Source organism: Hipposideros armiger, unplaced genomic scaffold (assembly GCF_001890085.2).
Source record: "Hipposideros armiger isolate ML-2016 unplaced genomic scaffold, ASM189008v1 scaffold_14, whole genome shotgun sequence".
NCBI lineage: Eukaryota > Metazoa > Chordata > Mammalia > Chiroptera > Hipposideridae > Hipposideros > Hipposideros armiger.
Window position 1 is genome coordinate 4,685,926 of NW_017731364.1, and position 18,033 is coordinate 4,703,958.

General features: G+C 42.5%; 1 protein-coding gene across 11 annotated transcripts in view; it reads left to right on the forward strand.

Annotated features, from left to right (window-relative positions):
* The window catches only part of ST6GAL1 (ST6 beta-galactoside alpha-2,6-sialyltransferase 1), a 107,992-nt gene that overhangs the window by 60,070 nt on the left and 29,889 nt on the right, over positions 1-18,033 (forward strand). For 4 of the 11 annotated variants that reach the window (XM_019669185.1, XM_019669196.1, XM_019669223.1 and 1 more), the window contains 2 exons: positions 10,995-11,087; positions 11,463-11,508. The exons of 1 other annotated variant lie outside the window; for it this stretch is intronic. The gene's annotated coding sequence lies outside the window, so the exon portion shown is untranslated. Of the gene's footprint in view, positions 1-3,958; positions 4,139-8,659; positions 8,678-10,994; positions 11,088-11,462; positions 11,509-18,033 lie in introns of those variants that run through there. 6 more of the 11 variants (XM_019669203.1, XM_019669244.1, XM_019669240.1 and 3 more) reach the window with 6 other exon arrangements.

Here is an 18,033-nt window from a genome sequence, read left to right on the forward strand (position 1 = left end):
TTCTTCAGTCTAGTTGTGGAGGATGTTGCTTCACTGGCCCATGTTGGTATTATCATTGCGCTCTTCCTGGGTGAGGCAGTCATTCGCCAGCTATTGGACAGCTGTTCACGGTGGCTCATGGCAGCTCTCGAAGGTGCATGCCAGCTGCCGGCCAGCCCCACTGCAGCCTACGCCGTCGCTGGTGGCTCACGGCAGCCCGGCTGCAGGTTGAGCTGTTGTTCACCATTTTAGCTGTAGAGGGCAGTGTCCCTGGCCCTCATGTGGGATTTGAACCGGGGCCCTGCTGCTCAGAGCTGGTGTCCCAAGCCAAGTCCTAACCAACGCGCCACTTAGCTGGCCCCTTCTATCCTTTCTTTTTCCTCTTCTTTCCTCCATTACTCAGCTCTTACTGAGTGCCAGGTCCTGAGAATGCAGAGATAAATGAGGTAACAACCCTCCCTGGGAGCTTGTAAGTTTTTGATTGCTACCAACAATAACTAATACATTTTATGGTATTAAATTTACTTCAAAAAGTCTTTTTTTAGAAATACATACTGAAATATTTATGACTTGCTATTTGTGATAGGTTTCAAAATCTAGGAGGTATGGGAGTGGGTAGGAATATAAACGAAATAAGATTGACCATAGCTGATAATTATTAAAACTGGGTCATGGGTCCATGGGAGTTCATTATCTGTCATGTATCTCTATCTTTCTAATTATCTATTTGAGACAAAAGTTTCATGAAACACAACTGACACTTATATGCAGTGAATTTTTGTATTTTCTAATCTAGTTTATTCTAGTTTTTATTTTCTAATCTAGAATAAACTCGATCACTACCCAAAGCTGGTAGTGATGCTCTAAATTGATTTTGGGATCCACTAATGTAAAATAATGTATATTTTGAAAAAACACCAGTGTAGTGAGGGAGAGAGGGACCTATAAAACAAGTGATTGCCATTTACCAGAAAGTGTTTTTAAGGTGTGTATAGAGAGCTGTGGGGCACAGAGAGGGAAGGACTGACTAAACAGGGTCCTAGAGAGCCTGGGGGAGCCTCACAGAAGTCCTTGAGCAATTTGCAAGGGAGAGGAGGCATTTATATATTTGACAAGGTGGAAAGGAGAGAGATTTGAGCTCAGGGTTGAAGGCAGTGGTGCAAGTGGGAAATGGTGCGGTGGAATGGGTGAAGCTTAGTTAAGTAGGGCTGGGAAGTGAGGGCTGTGGAGAAGCAGCAGGAGATGAGGTTACAGGTAGCAGGTGCAGCAGTAGAAATCACAAACGGTCACGTGGGCCAGCTTAAAGAGTGTGGATTTTATTCTGTTATAGTTTGCTCCGTGTAGTCATGATTTAGAAGAGAAACCCCAGACCCAAAGGAGACCCAATCCTGGAAGCAAGTGTTCCTAACTCACCTTAGGCAGTTATCCTCCCATTTTGTCACATGGCTTCTCAGAAGATCCACACAGACACACAAATTGGGCTCTTTTAAGTATTTACTAACAAAAAAAAAATTATAGTCACTTTCAGGGCCAACTCCATTTGCTCTTTCTTCCCTTTCTTGGGTTCCCTCGTCTACAGAGCAAAGTTATGGTAATAATTTTGATTAATAATCACTTACACTTACAACATGGCATTTTTCCAGGTGCTTTACAACTATTAACTCATTTAATCTTCACAACAATTCTAAGTGATAAGTATTATTTTCATTTCACAGGTGAGGAGATTGAAGTACATAGAAGTAAGTGACTAGGCTAAGGTCACATGCCCAGCCATTAGCAAAGCTGGGATTTAGGTGAAATCTACTCTCTTAACTACCATAGTGCTTCTTGGTTGGGTTTGACTTCATTCCAGCCATGTCCAAAACCCAGATGTTTGAACAAAATAGTCCTGAAAAGGTTTGGTTTTAAGTTCGATTCCCAATGTTGTCATATTTGAATTTTGCCTAATTCAGGGGGGAAGAATGGTTTCAGGGGAGGAAGTGGTATTTTAAGCTTGAGAAATGGGTGACATTTTGAGAAGTAAAAATTGTTGAGAAGGAAGGGCAGTTGTAGCAGCCAAGCGAAGTAATCCAGCTACAACCTCTATCTACCACTGTTTACAACTAAAAACTGGACAGAATGTAAAAAGCACCTACATGAGAACTCTGAAAATAGCAAACAGATAGGATACTGGAGTTAAAACTTGAATGATGACCCATCTGGTCTTTGTCACATGGAATTGCATGATAGTGTGGGAGGCTAAAACTCTGAGATAACCTCATATTTTCAGCCAGAGGAATCAAGAAAAGAAGCCATTGGAAGCCAGATAGTGAGGAAATCCCTGAGAGGAGAGAGCTATTAAAGGGAACCCACTAACTCTATGTATGGACTGATATGTCATGAGCACACTACAAGGTGTACATGCATGGAACAGATCCAAAGGAGCATAGCAAAGGCTCTGAGACCTTAACTATGATATTAACACTACCCAAGTCCCAGGTAAACCTTCGAGTTTCCTATGTGACAGGCAAAACTTAATAGCCTAACAAAGGCTTTGAAAAACAAACTGACATCAGAGCTTCTAGTTACAAAAGATAAGGCAGAACTTTCAATCTGAACGTAAGTGGGTTACTTGTCTGCTAAATAAATAAAAATAGCAACTTTTTTTTTCAGAGAATTTTAGCAGGATCCAGACTCTCACAACATAATATTCAAAAGTTCAGGATACAATCCAAATTTACTCAATATGCCAAACGTGCCCAGGGAAGAAAACAGGAAATCAGTGAGGTGGTCCCACAGTGAAACTAGGGGAGGCTGGCAGCACGGAGGCCTGGGTACCCAATGTGGCTGAGTAGTTGTCGTTGAGCTTATCCTGTTTGGGATTCACTGAGATTCTTTAATTTGTAAATTTATGTCTTTCACCAAATTTGGGACATTTTCAGCCATTCTGTCTTCAATTTTTTTTTAAATTTTTTTAACACATATCTTTCTTTTTACCTTCCAGGATGGGACACCAATAACATGAATTTTCAACTTTTTGAGGTTGTCCCACAGTATCTTGAAACACTGTTCATTTCTTTTCCAATAAAAATGTACTTGTACATTTGGGCACATTCCAGTTACAAGAGACATAAGGGTGGGGCTGGGCGTTGGAGTGAGTTTGGCCTATTTTCTAAACTAAGGGAAAATCCAGAGAAAAGACATCAGGCTTTATTGTGAGACTGGGTCTGCTGTCTTGCTGTCTCAGGCAGTGAGCCCTCTGCTCTGCGGAATGAGAGCCAAGCTTCTCTGGTGTTTTCTCTGGGCTCTCGGGTGTATAAGCTCTGAGAAAATTGAACAATTTTGTGTTTTCAACTTGATGATCATAGAGAAATGATTCTTTTAACAGTTTCACCTCAATTCATAATTGAACAACACTCCCATAGAATAAATCTTTAGTGTCTTAAGTGTTTGTCAAACAGTGTTTCTTTTTCCTCTTTCATATGGCGGTTGGTACTTGATCTACAAGCTTTATTTCCTACGGCTGTATAGAGGTGATAAAGTTAGAGAAATTTAAAATAACAGTTGTTTCACTTGCATAGCTTAAAAGCTCCTTATCTATTTCCGGTGTGCTTCACCACAACCCTGTGATGTAAGGATTATTAAGCCCCTTACAGCTTGAGGAAACTAGAGGCTCACAGAAGATAAATGACTCTCAAGGACACACACTGGTTGGGCTGGAGAGCTAGGGACCACACTGCTGTGCTCTGGTTTCAGGCTTTTCCATGAGTTCAGCCTCCCTAGCAGCAGCCCCTTATCTCCAACTCCCTTGATGGCCCCAAATTCCAGTTTTATTTGCTGTGGAACAGTGTTGAAATAGTTAACACTGAAAGAGGCAGATACTGGTTTTGTACAGATGAGTGTCAAGGTCTCAGGTTTAGCCAAAGACAAATATTGACTCGTGACACCCCTGGAAAGCTCATCTACTCTCAGAAATAAAGACCTCCTCCCCCCACAGGGGCTAAGCCAGGCCCCAGCTTTCTGTTTCTCCTCCCCTACACCACTAGGTTCAGTTTTACTCACCACTATCTATTAAACATCTGCCGCGTGTCAGGCCCAGTATGATACTCTGTTCTGTTCTGAGCTCACAGTTCCCAGCATCTTGGTTAAATTGATTGATCTGAATGGATTTGGTCAAAAGGTAAGCTCACAGCTCTGCCATTCCCAGGCCAGCACTGGTGAAGGGTCGGAGGGACAGTGGGGAGCCCAGGGGCAGCTCTCTTCCTTCTGTAGCCCTGTTTCTTCCCCTTCATCCTCCTAAGTCATGTTCTGTGACTGGTTAGCATGTAGGACTTGGCACTTTTTGGATGACTTACTGTTGAGTTGTAGGGAGGGAAGCACACTGGCGTTAGAGCCAGACGTATCTGGGCAGATCATAGGACCTCCCCCAGCCTGTTTCCTCTTCTACAGAATGTTGAAACAGTAAACCTGACATTCATGAGAGAGTTCTCTTGGGATCTTTGAAAATGCTCAATAACCTCTTCATTGTTGTGATCAAGGTCTCACTTATTGACAACAGCCCTAAGGTGAGACATTTGTTCTCTTGACAGGTGAGGAACTCATGCACATGCTAGCAGAGCAGTGCATCATTTCCCCATAGGTGCAGTCATGCATCATTGAACAATTTAAGTGATTTTTGTCCCTTAGTGATTTCATGTATGCAGGGTTATGGGCATTTATAAATCTAAAAAGAAATTCATCATTGAGTATAAACTTGCCTTGACATAAACTTGCCTTGACATAGATGGCAAAAGCAGCTATTGCCATCATTTCCTGACACGTGGAGGGCACAGAGCCCCTGTGCACTGACTGCGTCAGAGCCTGGGGGTGAGCTCTTTCACGCACTAATGGACTGGCTCCTGGCGTCTTTCTAATGCCCATACTTCATATTCACTCCTGAGCAAAATCAGGCTGTTTTATGTCTAGGACCTTTGGAGTTGTTCTCAAATAGTGAAAACCCCAAATATTGACTTTGTAAATGCCAAAGGTCAACTGTAGCAACAGCAGCCGTCCAGGGCTGCTGAAGGATTCACTGAGATACTATATCAAATGTCTAGCATTCTAAGTGTGCCTCGGGGTTGGAATTCAGTACCATTGGTTCCCTTATTAACTGAAACCGTTTGCTTCTGGGTTTAGGTGGGCATGGTTGTGGCTGTGAAAGTCACAGGTCAAACAAGGTGACTGTCTGAGTACAGGCATTTAGAGCATGTTCTTTGGAGTCAATGGTTCTGGATTCAAGGTTTTTTCTTTTTATCAAAGTTTATTGGGGTGTGGATTCAAGTCTTGGTGCTGCCACTTAACTAGCAAAAGCCCTGTAACTTATTTAAGATTTAGCTTCCTTATCTGCAAAATGGAAATTATATCCATGCCAATCTCAGGATGGTGGTTAAGATTGTACAAACTATTGTATGTACAGGTTTAGCACAGTGCCCGACACCTAGGAAGCCCTCAGATAGCAGCCACGATGCTCTCTATAGGGCTACATGCCCCGTAGGTGCTTCATGTTCATTGATTATTTCAGTTGAAATCTAAAATCATTTTCTTATTTACAGATTAACCACTTCCCACCCTGAACACACATATACCACAAGGCCTGGCAGTGGGCACCAGTCTGATCATGAGTGCCACCTGTGTACCTTGTGCTTGGCAGTGTTGGGAAGGAAACAGAAGGGGTGTTGAACTCTATCCTCATAGAGCCCTGTCTGATTGGAAGAATAGTATTCTCTCACTCAACACCTGGAGGAGCGTGCCAGAGCGCAGTCGCTCAGGCCAGGAGTATGGTGGAAGTCCACACAGGTAGAAGACTCCACACTGGAGAGTCTGAAAGCTTCCACTTTGTGTATGACCTTGGATCCCTGAAGTGAAAGGAGGGAGTGGCGAGGAGGGAGGTTTGGGGGTGAGATTAACTAGTGAGTGCTGAGATTGAAATCTGTGGATCTGGACCCTAAAGAAAAATGTCCAAAACTTCCACCAGTCAACATGCTCCATTGAGCACCAAAATAGGTACAGATATAAACTGGTTTTTGTGTATGTGTTGTGGGGAGGGAAATAAATGTGAAAAATCCCAGAGAACCAGCCCTTGCCTTCTAGGATGGAATGGACCGCCAGCCAAGAGCAGAAGTTGAGTGTGAGCCCTCATCTGGGACAGCTCAGAGTGTACACAGCATACGCCTCCCCTTAAGATATTAATAGTCAGCCACGTTGCTGCCTGTGTCAGATGGTGACCAAAGTCAAGATCACAGTCAGGAGTAGAGAAAAGTGAAAAGGTATACCACGATGCAAGGGCTGTTGGCGCTCTCTCGAGTAGTACTGACTCTCCCTGGCCTCATAACATACATGAATTATTTACATCTCCCTATTTGGGTGGGAGCCCAGAATTGATGACAGTTTGGCCTGAAAGTCTTGAAGACCTGGATTGAATTTGAGGCCCTCCAGTTCCTCAGTAACTGTGGGCCATGATGGGGCAGCAAGCTCCCTGGGTTGTGAAGGAACCCGTGTTAAGTAGGGACTTAAAATGCTTGAGTCCATGCATTGAGTCGTCATCCATGTCTACCCTGGGCTGGGCTGGTATTGCCCTGCCCCCCTACCTGCTTCCAGGAAAGACCTGGCTCCCCTCCCATTCTGCCTAAGGCCACCCTCCTATGAACTTTCATATTCTTCAAGGTCTCTATTAATGTTTATTGGTCCAGACGAGGTAGATCAATCTATTGAGGCTAATATTGGGCATTTATATTTTTTAAATGTTTCCTAGGTGATGTGCATGCCCAGGTGATGTAGAGAAGTAGTGTTCTACCGCTGACCTTTATCACTAATAGGACTAGGAGTGGGGTGCATCTCTGAGGACAGACTTGATCCTATTCTTTCTCCTGTACATCCTCTTGCCTTTTCTCTCTGTATGGTGGCCCACTTGGTCTTGGGCTGGTCCTAGGAATGAGAACAATTTGCTAAGGTGAGAGAAGTAAACAGTTGTCACCGTGTGACCTTAACAGAGGCAGCTCACTTCAATGATTCTTGCACTTAGGAGATGTCAAGAGACCCTGGCCCTGACTACCTCCTGCATAGACAGGTAAAATCATGATGGAAGGGAAGGAAAAACAGCCCCTGGAATGATTTCCAACCCAGTAGTTCCTGAAGGTAATTGTGTTCAAGGCAACATTAGCAGACATCATTGTTCTCATGAATATGACACAGTTAAACTGGGGTTTGAAGAGAGAGAGGTAGGTCATCAGACTCTTGAAGGATTTAAGAGAAACTTGTCAATCTTTGGTCTTTCCATAGAACTCTTTCCTTCCTGTGTTGTTGCCATTTGATCCTCCTTTGCTCTTCAGCTCTGGGCAGCTTAATTTCTCTACCCAGCTATAATAGCTCTGTCCTTCTGTCCCCGGGATAGGGGGTGGGGGCATCTTTTTCATGTAACTGCTGCTGTGCATTCAGCTGCTTGCTATGTGCTGAGATGATGGGAGGGAGGCTTGTATTTGTTTGATCTGGCAGTCAGTAAAATTTAGATTTTACATTGCTAGTCTCCTGATTTTTTATCACTTGGGAGCCGGATTCTTTCAGCTAAGCTTAAAGTGCCTCAATTCTGCCTGGTTGGAGACATTGAGGGGTAATTTTGTTTTAGTACCTTTTGGTATTTAACCCACCAGTAGAACCTGTTTTTTAGGAGGACTGCAGGGATCAGAAAGTTATGATTGTGTTGGGGTAAGTTTCAGGCCATACAAACCAGAATTCCTCATCCTGGGTCTCTAGAGAAACGCAAAACATTTTTAGTTTCTCAAAAAGCAAGATGGGAGAATCACATTTATCCCAACAAACCTGCACACGCTGAGGAAAGCATCGTTTCTTTGTATCATGGTGCACTTTTATCTACTGATTGTGATAACAATGACAATCTCATACTAGTCTGAATCTCTTATTGGCAGCAATATCTTTGTTCATTTGATAAGAAATAAGAACTCAAATTCTTAATTTGGCTGATAACATCTTTCAAAACCTGGGGATCATAGCAGGGGGAAACAAATACAAGAAGTTTGGTGTGTGAGAATTTAGGAACCATTGGGTTTGACTAAATTTGTGGGAACATGTGTTTTTCCACCTTGCTAGTACAGTAAAACCTTGGATTGCGAGTAACTTGTTCTGTGAGTATCCCGCAAGACGAGCAAATATTTCTAATAAATTTTAACTTGATAAACGAGTAGTACGTGACACTAAACATCACATGATCACAACTGTGCCAATTTTTCTGTCTCGCTGCGGGATTGTGGGTGATCGTCTCCCGTGCTCGTGCTCGGAGGTTATGGAGGAGATCTCGTCTGCAGAGAAGGAGGAGAAAAAGGCGGAGGAATCCCTCACTTCAAATGAGATTAGGGAGATGTGTAAAATGTGGGAAACAGTGCAAAATTTTGTAGAAAAGCACCACCCGAATAAGGCTGTAGCAGTGCGAGCGATGAATCTGTTTAACAACAATGCAATGTCACATTTCTGCGAAATCCTCAAAAGGAGGTAAAATCATCATTGGATAAGTACCTTGTTAAAACTGCATGAAAAGAAAAAGGTTCCATTGAGCCGATAGATAGCAGTGATTCCGTTAGTGGTAGTGACAGTCGTCCTACACAATAACTCTCTCGTCCTCGTCCTCGTCTCTCTGTCTCCCTTACACCAGCCACGAAGGTTTTCAAAGGTATGTGCAGGTTAATTTGTTTATTTTTCTTTATATTTTGTATTTTCTTTATTATTTTGTATTACAGTATTGTAATCATTTTGATATGAATATTTTTTGGGTTGTGGAACGAATCATCTGAGTTTCCATTACTTCTTATGGAGAAATTCGCTTTGATATACAAATGCTTTGGATTACAAGCGTGTTTCCAGAATGAATTATGCTCACAAATCAAGGTTTTACTGTAAAACATTGGCTTGAGGAGAAAACGGTGTGGATGAGGAAAAATCCATAGCTGAGAATTCTGTTGATGTTCTTAGATCAGTAGAAACAACTATTTAGGAAGTCTCTACTATGTAGCTCTATTAGAGGAACGCTAGCTGCCAAATAGACTCACAAATAGTTTCACTTCCTAATCACCTTAGGCCCAAAGTGACACATGTTATTTTGGGCTCATATTTTACTGCTGAAAACTAGTTATATGGTTTCACCTAGATGCAGGGTGTGTGTGTGCACTTGCTGGAAAATGTCACCCCTGGCTGGGCCACCACTTTCAGCAACAACTCTCTATGGCAGAAAGAGCACATTTTTGGTGGGACAGCCAGCCATCCCTGACACGAGGAAACAGGAAGAGGAGTCATTACAGGATGACTCCTCTGGAGGCGTATAGGGTGTCAAGGTATTTAGGGACAGAAAGTACAGGTGTTAAGGCACAGATGAGACTGAGGTGTGCACACTGAGAGGTTAAAAAGATGGGGATCAGGGCAGAGTAAAGGGAGGTCACCAGAATGTCCTAGCTGGTGACTGGCAACTATAGTTGACCCAGTCAAGCAGACAGGCCCTGAGGAGCCCTTAGAAGGGCCCTGAGTAAAGGGACGGATGTTGGATAGCATGAGCAGCTTGCAAGGTAGAATAATCTGTCTCACTCCCTAGTTTGACCACTTACAATGACATCTTGAGCAAATGACTTAAACTTGTAGAGCCTTGGTTTCATCATTTATAAAAGGGGGTTGTTAATACCCCACCCCTTAGGGTGATGGTAAGGATTCGGCTTGGTAACATATATAAAATGCTAGCAACCAGTAAGAGCTCAGTAAACGGGCTCATGGGCCTATGGGCCTTTCTCACCTGGGCTGTGGCCTCTTAAAAGGTTTTCTTTTTCTTTCTTTCTTTCTTTCTTTTTTTTCTTTTAACCTCCCCCAACCTGCAGCCTACCACAGTTGATTTTCAGTGCAGGAGCCAGAATGATCCCTTTCAAACATAAGTCAGCTAAGACTTATTCAGGATGAAAGCTAGAATCCTTACAACAAACAGTCTAAGGCCCCCACGTGATCTTACTCCTAACACTTCCTGAGCTCATCTCATGCTACCCCCTTTCCTTGCACACTCTGTTCCCGACCTCCATGTTGTTCTTGAAACAGGCCAGGCATGCCCCTGCCTAGGGATTTTGCTATTCCCTCCACCTAAAACCCTCTTCTTTCAGAAATCTTCATGACCCCTCTTTTACCTCCCTCCAATCTTTGCTCAAATGCCTTCTTAGTGAGGCTTTCTCTGACTATCCAATTTAATACTGATCGACATCCTCCCCCCCACACACCCTGCCGTCCCTCTCCATCTTCCCTGCTTTAATTTTCTGCATAGCAGTTATCCTCTTCTATAGCACTTCATACATATTTATTTTGTTTTACTCTTTATTTACCCCCTCAGTAGGAGGCAAGTTCTGGCTGGTTTCTGCACTGCTGTATCTCCAGTTTGGGTCACAGTAGACAATAAGTATTTGCTGAATGAGTGAGCCTACTTATGAGCATTGGTGCATGTTGTTTTCACAGGGACCACTGCAAAGTAGAGGGGCTCAGCCCTTTCTGTGCACTTTCCCCACCCCAACTTCCTTAAACAACCAGGGCTTAGATCCTCTTAGATATAAAAATATTGGGAGAACTGTTGAACTTGAAACCACTGAATCTCACCAGGCCTTGAAATCTAACACTCAGTCTAGAGGAAACAGAACAAAGAGGAGTAAGTTAACACCATAAGGGGGCTGTCAGCCAGATTCAGCACAAATGAATTAGCTTTTTCAACAATATACGTCATGAGAAAGAAAAACAAGGGAGTGGGGAACTGTTATAAATGAAAAGAGAGTTGAGAGTGGCATGTCATCCAAACAAAATGTGCCCACCTTGTTTGGATCCTCATTCAAGGAAGTTAGTGGAAAAGACATTTTTGAGAGAATTGGTAAAAATTTGAAAATGGATTGGATATTAGGTGGTACTGGCATTGTGGTTATATGTAGGTATATTCTCTGCAAGGGCCTAACACATGTGTGTGTATCCTGTTCCAGAGAAGTCAACTCCATGGACAACGATTTGAGAGCTCATGTTCTGTTTTTCCCGAGGACAGTACATAAGCCAATACCATTCTAGGTGCCAGGCAGGTGAGGCTGACATTTGCTTCAATGACTCCAGGAGAAAAATGGGGAAGGGGGGACACATAGACAAGATTGGCAAAATGTTGATCATCTTTGGACCTGGGTTATGAAAAAAGAGAGGTTCATTAATTATGCTATTTCCTATAGTTTTTGTATGTGTAAAACCTTCCATAATCCAAACTGAAATCTTTTTTAAAGATAAGGAGGAGGTGAAACAGTTCCTCTTACTGAGGAGGAAGGAGACCTATTTTGCTTTCTGTCTGCGTCTCTGTTGAGTGTGCATCAAGTATGAAGGAAGGAGGGGTGTCTCTGTTGCAAGGGAGGGGTGCAGTGTTGATGTAACCCTCCTTATATAGGCCCTGTGTGCTCCTTCCTCCTCAGCTTACCTCTGACTGATGGAGTGGAATCCAGAGGGGTGTCTAGTGTGGTAAGTAAGATTGGGCGAGCTGCCTGCTGGGGCTGGGGCTGCTGCTGCTTTTTGGGAGTGGGTAGCCTACAGAAAGGGAGCTGATGGGGTGTGAAGTACAAATAGGAAGGCATATAATTCTACAAATGTGTGCCTGTTAAAGGCACAAGGTCGAAGACTGTAGCAGGTGGTCCGGGATTTCCCTTTGCCATGGCTCTATTCACCCTGGGTTCAGAGCTCTCCTTACCTGTTCACAGTGTCTGTTTCTGGTCAGAGACCACAGAATCACTGCCCTGTCTGTGGTGAGGACTCAACACTACCCCACAAGGTTCTGTTCTCTGTGCACTAGAAAACCTCAGGGAAATGTACTCAAGCATGTCTGAGGACTTCACAATCTTCTCCATCAGTGCCTGCCCAGCTGAGAAAAGATCTAATCTCTGTTAAGAGACCCTTTTTGCTGCCTGGATCTGGAACAGTTGGGAAAAGCAGAAATGAAAGCCCTTTTATCTTCAGGGCTTTGATCTGGACAAGATTTCCCCCTCCCCTTGTTAGCCAGGCAGCTGGACTTGTCCTCAGGTAAACACTTACAAATACAGCTAGTCAGGCACTTTGTAATCTCTCATGACTTCCTTTCACTTGCTTCTCAGATCTGTCAACTACAAGTTGGTTTCCTGTTGCTTAACATGTTGCTGATTTTTGCTGCCCTTTTGAGCAAAATTGTGATTTGTCAGAAATGTTTTGAGATAACCATTAACCTTTTGACCTATGGTGGCAGAATTCGGTGGCTAGGAGCTGGAATGTAGAGTCAGTAGCCTTGACAGGGTTCTGCCAGCGTCTGTGAGTCAGGATAGCAGTGCCTGTCTCAGGCACTATTGATGCTGCAAGAATTAAATGAGCTTCACCGAATTACAGGAGCTTGACCATGTGTAAAGTACTTAGCACACAGTAAAAGCTCAATAATTATTAGCCAAAGCAATAATTAAAGTGTCACCACAACCCTGCGGTGGCAAATTTTAAAGTATTATTATCCATATTTTACAGATGAAGACACAAAATGTACAGAAGTTGATGAACTGACCTAACATATAACTGACAGTTAGAAAAGTCAGGATTTGAATCTGGGCGTTGAGATGACATAGTCTGAACTCTTTCTCTAAAGCTAGGTGGTGAAGAACCGGGGTTCCCCCCCCCAACTTTTCACATATCAATAGTTTTTAAAACACAGCAAAAATAATTATTAGAATAATAAAATGAAAAAAGAACATTTAAAATACAAGCCTTATTTTAGGGCCGGCTGAATGGCTCAGTTGGTTAAGAGCTCGCTCAAGAGTGCAAGCTCTGACCAACAGGGTCGCTGGTTCAATTCTCAGCCCGAGCTGAGCTGCTGCTGAGCTGCCAACAGGTGGCAGGATGGCTCAGCTAAAAATAATTAATAAATAAAATTAAAAAAAATAAATAAAATACAAGCCCTATTTTTAAAGTTATTATTAGATTCAACAGATATAGAATTAATCTTTTGAATCACTATAGAAGTTGATTACACTGAGTGTCTGTGCTTTTCTCATCCTGGATCTTGACAAAGCTTTCTCAGACTGACATTTGCCTGCAGATCTCATTTTGAGTAATATTATCCTAAACTACATGTTTCTCAGAGCATGGTGTATAGATAGGACCACTTGTTTCAGAATCCCCGTGGAGTGCTTGCTAAATGTAAATTTCTGAGCGAAATCCCAGATGACTTGGATCAGGATGACTGAGGTAGAATTCAGGAATCTGCATTTTAACAAGTCATTTTAATTATTCTGAATAAGTCAAATCATCATTGTTCTCTGCACCACTGCCTCCCATCTCAGATAACAGATGATAGGGGAAATTGTGAAGTGAGTACAGTGTCCCCATCATCCTGCTGCTTTTTTTTTTTTAATTATGAAGGACTTCCTTTCTGTATAAACTCACCAAGAAAACCCGCTTCCGTTTTAGTGCACATCAACAAATATGTATTGAGTGGAAACTACAGGCTGGGTAGAGGGAGAGCTGAGCACAAGGCTCTCACAACCAGGAAGTAGAGAGCTAGTATAGATGAACAAAGTACAGAACCTAGGGGCACGTCTGTGTGTAGAGGTGGAGCGATAAGGAGGAACCAGCAATAGAGACCACTGAGAAGGAGTGAAACCAGGAGAGTGTAGGTTTTGGAAGCCAGGAGGAGTAAGTGACCAACTGCATACAATACTGCTGATGGCTGAGTCAGATAGAGGCTGAGCACCGACCATTTGATCAGCCATGGAGGTCCTTGGTGAGGCAGACAAGAGCAGATTCATAGAGATGAGGGAGGCCTGATGGAGTAGTTTCAAGTGAGAATGAGGAGAGAGGAATTGGAAACAGTGACTAGAGACAATCATTTCAAGAAGTTTTACTGGAAAGGAAAGAGAAAGGGCAGAGCTGGAAGTTAAAATGAGGTCAAGAGGTTTTGTGGATAGGACAGGGAAATGGACTCTAGAACTCATACAGTGGCTAAGAATGTGACTTTGTAGAATCATATCTTTTTTAATTAATTATTTCAGTAAGACAGAAACAATTATCTACCACAACTTTTTTCTTCAAGCACTTTCAAACGCTCTCCACTGCCAAATGCTATTATCCAAGTAGAGTCTGCAAGTCACTCTTTTTTAAGATTTTTTATTGGGGAATTGGGGGAAAGGGAACAGACAAGTTGCTGTCATTTTGTTCTTCAGTCTAGCTGTGGAGGATGTTGCTTCACTGGCCAAGTTGGCACCATCGTTGCGCTCTTCCCAGGAGAGGCAGATCAGTTGCTGGCTTCTAGACTGCCGCTCACACTGGCTGCTGGCCGCTCATGCTGGCTGCTGGCTACACACGGTAGCCCATGGCAACCCACTGCAGCGGGGGCTGCAGCCTATGCTGTCGCTGGACAGCAGCCCAGCTCCAGGTTGAGCTGTTGTTCAGCATCTTAGCTGTAGAGGGCAGTGTCACTGGCCCTCATATGTGGGATCCGAACCGGGGCCCTCTGGCATCCCAAGCCAGCTCTCAACCAGCGCACCACTCAGCCGGCCCTGCAACTCACTCTTATTCCTTACATAGTTTAATTTAAATACATTTGAAAAAAATGAGATTACATCTTTCATATTTGCTTATCTAACTTTTGGCTGAAGTATTTTAAAGTAGATTTCATCTCTAACTACTTCACATGCATAGGATTTTTTTTCTTTACATAACCCCATATAATCATAATATAATGACCCTATTATTATACCTAACAAAACTACAATGATTTCTTAATACCATATAATAACCAATCTATATTCAAATATCCCTATTTGTCCCCCAATGGTGTTTTTTTCAAACCAAGATCCAAACAAGGTCTACATATTGCATATGATAATTATATCTTTTAAGTCATTTGCTTTTCATACTCATCGACTTGTTGATGAAACTGGTTTAGTTGTCCTGTAAAATGTCCTACTTTTTGTATTTGTCTGAAAAGTTCTTTATGGTATTTTTTAACTTGTTCTTCTTTCTCTTATATTTCCTAAAAACTGAAATTGCGTATAAAAGCTTGATCATATACAGATTAAACATTTTGGTCAAGAATTTTTCATAGGTGTTTCATATTATTTTACATCAGAAAGCATATCCTGTCTAGGTGTCCCACTATTAGTGATGCTAAGACTGATGAGGGTCAGATGATGACTGCCTCAATCAAGAGAGTTTTTTTTAAAGATAGAAGTAATAGCTGATGGGCATGATCTTTGAGAGAGGGATACCTATTGATGCAAAAGAAAGAGGGGAGATTTTCTAGAAGGATCTCCTTAATTAGACAAGAGTGTGTAGGATCTAGTGGACAAATGTTGGATATTTCAAGTGTTGAATACAGCTGAGCCATCCCTAATAACAAGAGACCATTTGGGCATAAATGCAGGTAGGGTGGGTAGTTGGGTACAAAGGCAAGTGTGTGGAAGTTATATTATGGTAGCTTCCTTTTTCTCCATGAATAAGTAGCAAGTTTATCAGGGGAGAGGGGGAAGAGGGGGGTTTTCATGGAGAGTGGTTTCAAATAGTCCCCAAGGAGAGTAGCAGTTCAATTGACTGGAAAACAAGCAAATGATTGCTGGGAAGCATTAATGAGCTACTTGCAGTTAGTGGCCATGAACTTGTGGAACCAGTAATCATCCTGTGTGATTTTTCTCTAGCCATGTTCAGCTACATGCTTGCGGGTGTGGTGCAGGACAGGAAGTTTAACCAGCATTGGGGTTTATTCAACCATGTGTGATGGGAGAGGTCAATTTAACAATTGACCATGAAATTTAAGCTGGGTGGGAAGGGAGGATATGAAGGAAGTGAGAAACAGTGAGAAGGTGGTATGATCAACCACAGAAGATTGTTAGAGTTGGGTGCTGGTTGGACTAAGGTAGGAGTGGTGATTAGAGAGTGTATGCATGAAATCAAGACTATGAAGGGGGTATATTTTTTTAATATGACAAGATCAGAGATATGACCTTGGGAGTGAGTGGCTGAGGTCACAATCATTAGAGTAGAGGAGATCAAAGAACTGAGAGACCAGGGGACTAGAATAATTCTGTAGGTGGATATTACTATCACCAAGAGTTATGACAGAAATAATGTTGGAGAGAATTATAGTGAACTAGGAGCTAAAATATTCGAGGATCTGGATGGAGGAGAACTCGGCGAGATGTAGATGACCAGAGACAAATCTTAAAGGAGCTCTCAGTCTGGTTGGGCAGACCTATAAACAGATAAATGTCACGTAGTCTGATGAGAGCCACAATAGGCACAGTAGAGTTGTGTTGATCTCTGTGGGGTCAAGAAAAGTTTCCAAGTCCAAGTGGCAGCTGGTATGGGAGGCTGAGTGAGTGTGCTCCCACGTGAATAGGGCAGGAAAGGACATTTCATGTAGAAGGAACTTTATGTGTAGGGCCACAAAGGCATGAAAGAGCATGGGACATGTGGAGTACCACAACTGAGTGGTAAATTACTCATCTTCCCTGTCTCAGTTTCCCCACTTGTAAAATGGGGATAGTAATGGTATCCGCAGAGTAAGGGATGGTGAGGAGTAAATGATAGTGAAGGGTGATGTGTATAATATTTGTCACAGGCCCTATTGCAATCCCTTTGGGTGTATTCTTACTTGATTATTTAAAGAGTCCTAGGAGATAGGCTCTGTTTTTATTAGTTCTATTTTACAGATGAAGAAGCTGAGTCTTAAGGGATTGAATAACTTGCCCAAGGTCATGTAACTGATAGGAAGCAGAGTTTGGACTCTTGCTCAGATCAGTCTAATTCTAGAGCTCTTAACTCTTTTTTTTAAAAAATATTTATTTATTTTTTAAAATTATTTTTTATTATGAAATACACATTTTTTAGAATTAGTTTCAGCTGTACAACACAGTGCAATAGTTATACTTTTTACCCTCGAAGTGACAACCCCCCTCCCCCAATCCGCCACCCCATTTCCCCCCAATATCATACATATCTATTACAAATCCCTTGACTCCACTCCCACACTATATTCCACATCTCATGACTATAGGGTGTCAGGTGGTCACATGTCTTGCATCATGGATGGGGAAGAGGCTTGATAGAGCTCTTAACTCAACCACCAAGCTATATAGTCAGTGCTTAGCACTTAGCTAGTACAAAATAAATGCTAGTTATTATTGTCATGATTGTTAAAGTTTCTCACCCAGAGAGGGGAGGATTCTGTTTCACCTCTGCAGCTGGTTGAAGATCACCCCTGCTATCTCATGAGCAGCAGTGGCTATTTTTGGAAGGCCCTCATCACCTATAATAGAACTAGATTGACAGTTGCGCTACTTTTGTTTCAACTGGTTGGTTTTTGGAAATCAGGAGTGTGGAGTGATTTTTATTTTCTTAGAGGGCAAGTTGTTTCAAGCAGATGCAATTGATGTGAGAGAGGAAGATCTGGGTTTGCTGCACTCCTCTGATGTCTGTGCACTGAATCCAGATAAAAGTCTCATGCCGCAGCAGCACACACATTGGGAGGATGGCAGCGAATCAGCATTTACAGGCAAGAGGCATCATCCAAAGACTGCCCAAAGTGTTCCCTAGGAGGCTGCTGAGAAAGAACCTTTTCCATCAATATACCTAGGAAGCATAGACCTCTTAAGAGCTGGTAGCCCTCCCCTTATTCATTCATTCATTCATTCATTCATTCACTCAACAAATTGTTATTGAGTGCCTACTATGTGCCAAACACTCATTTGGGCATGGAAGATAGAGTGAAGAAGACTGATGAGGTTCCTACTTAGGAAATTTACATTTTTAGCAGGCAGAGACAGAAGGTAACCAAATAATAATATGAATGCATACATAATTACAAACTCATTACACAAAGGAAACTTACATGACATGAATAAAGGGACAGTTATCAGAAACATTTTCTGACTGTACTAGGAGCCTGGACGGGAGCCAGTTCTCTGAATTCATAAGGAGAGCCCTGAATATTTTGACAAAGAACAGAATGGCACCTCTCACTTTTGCCCTGTCAGTCAT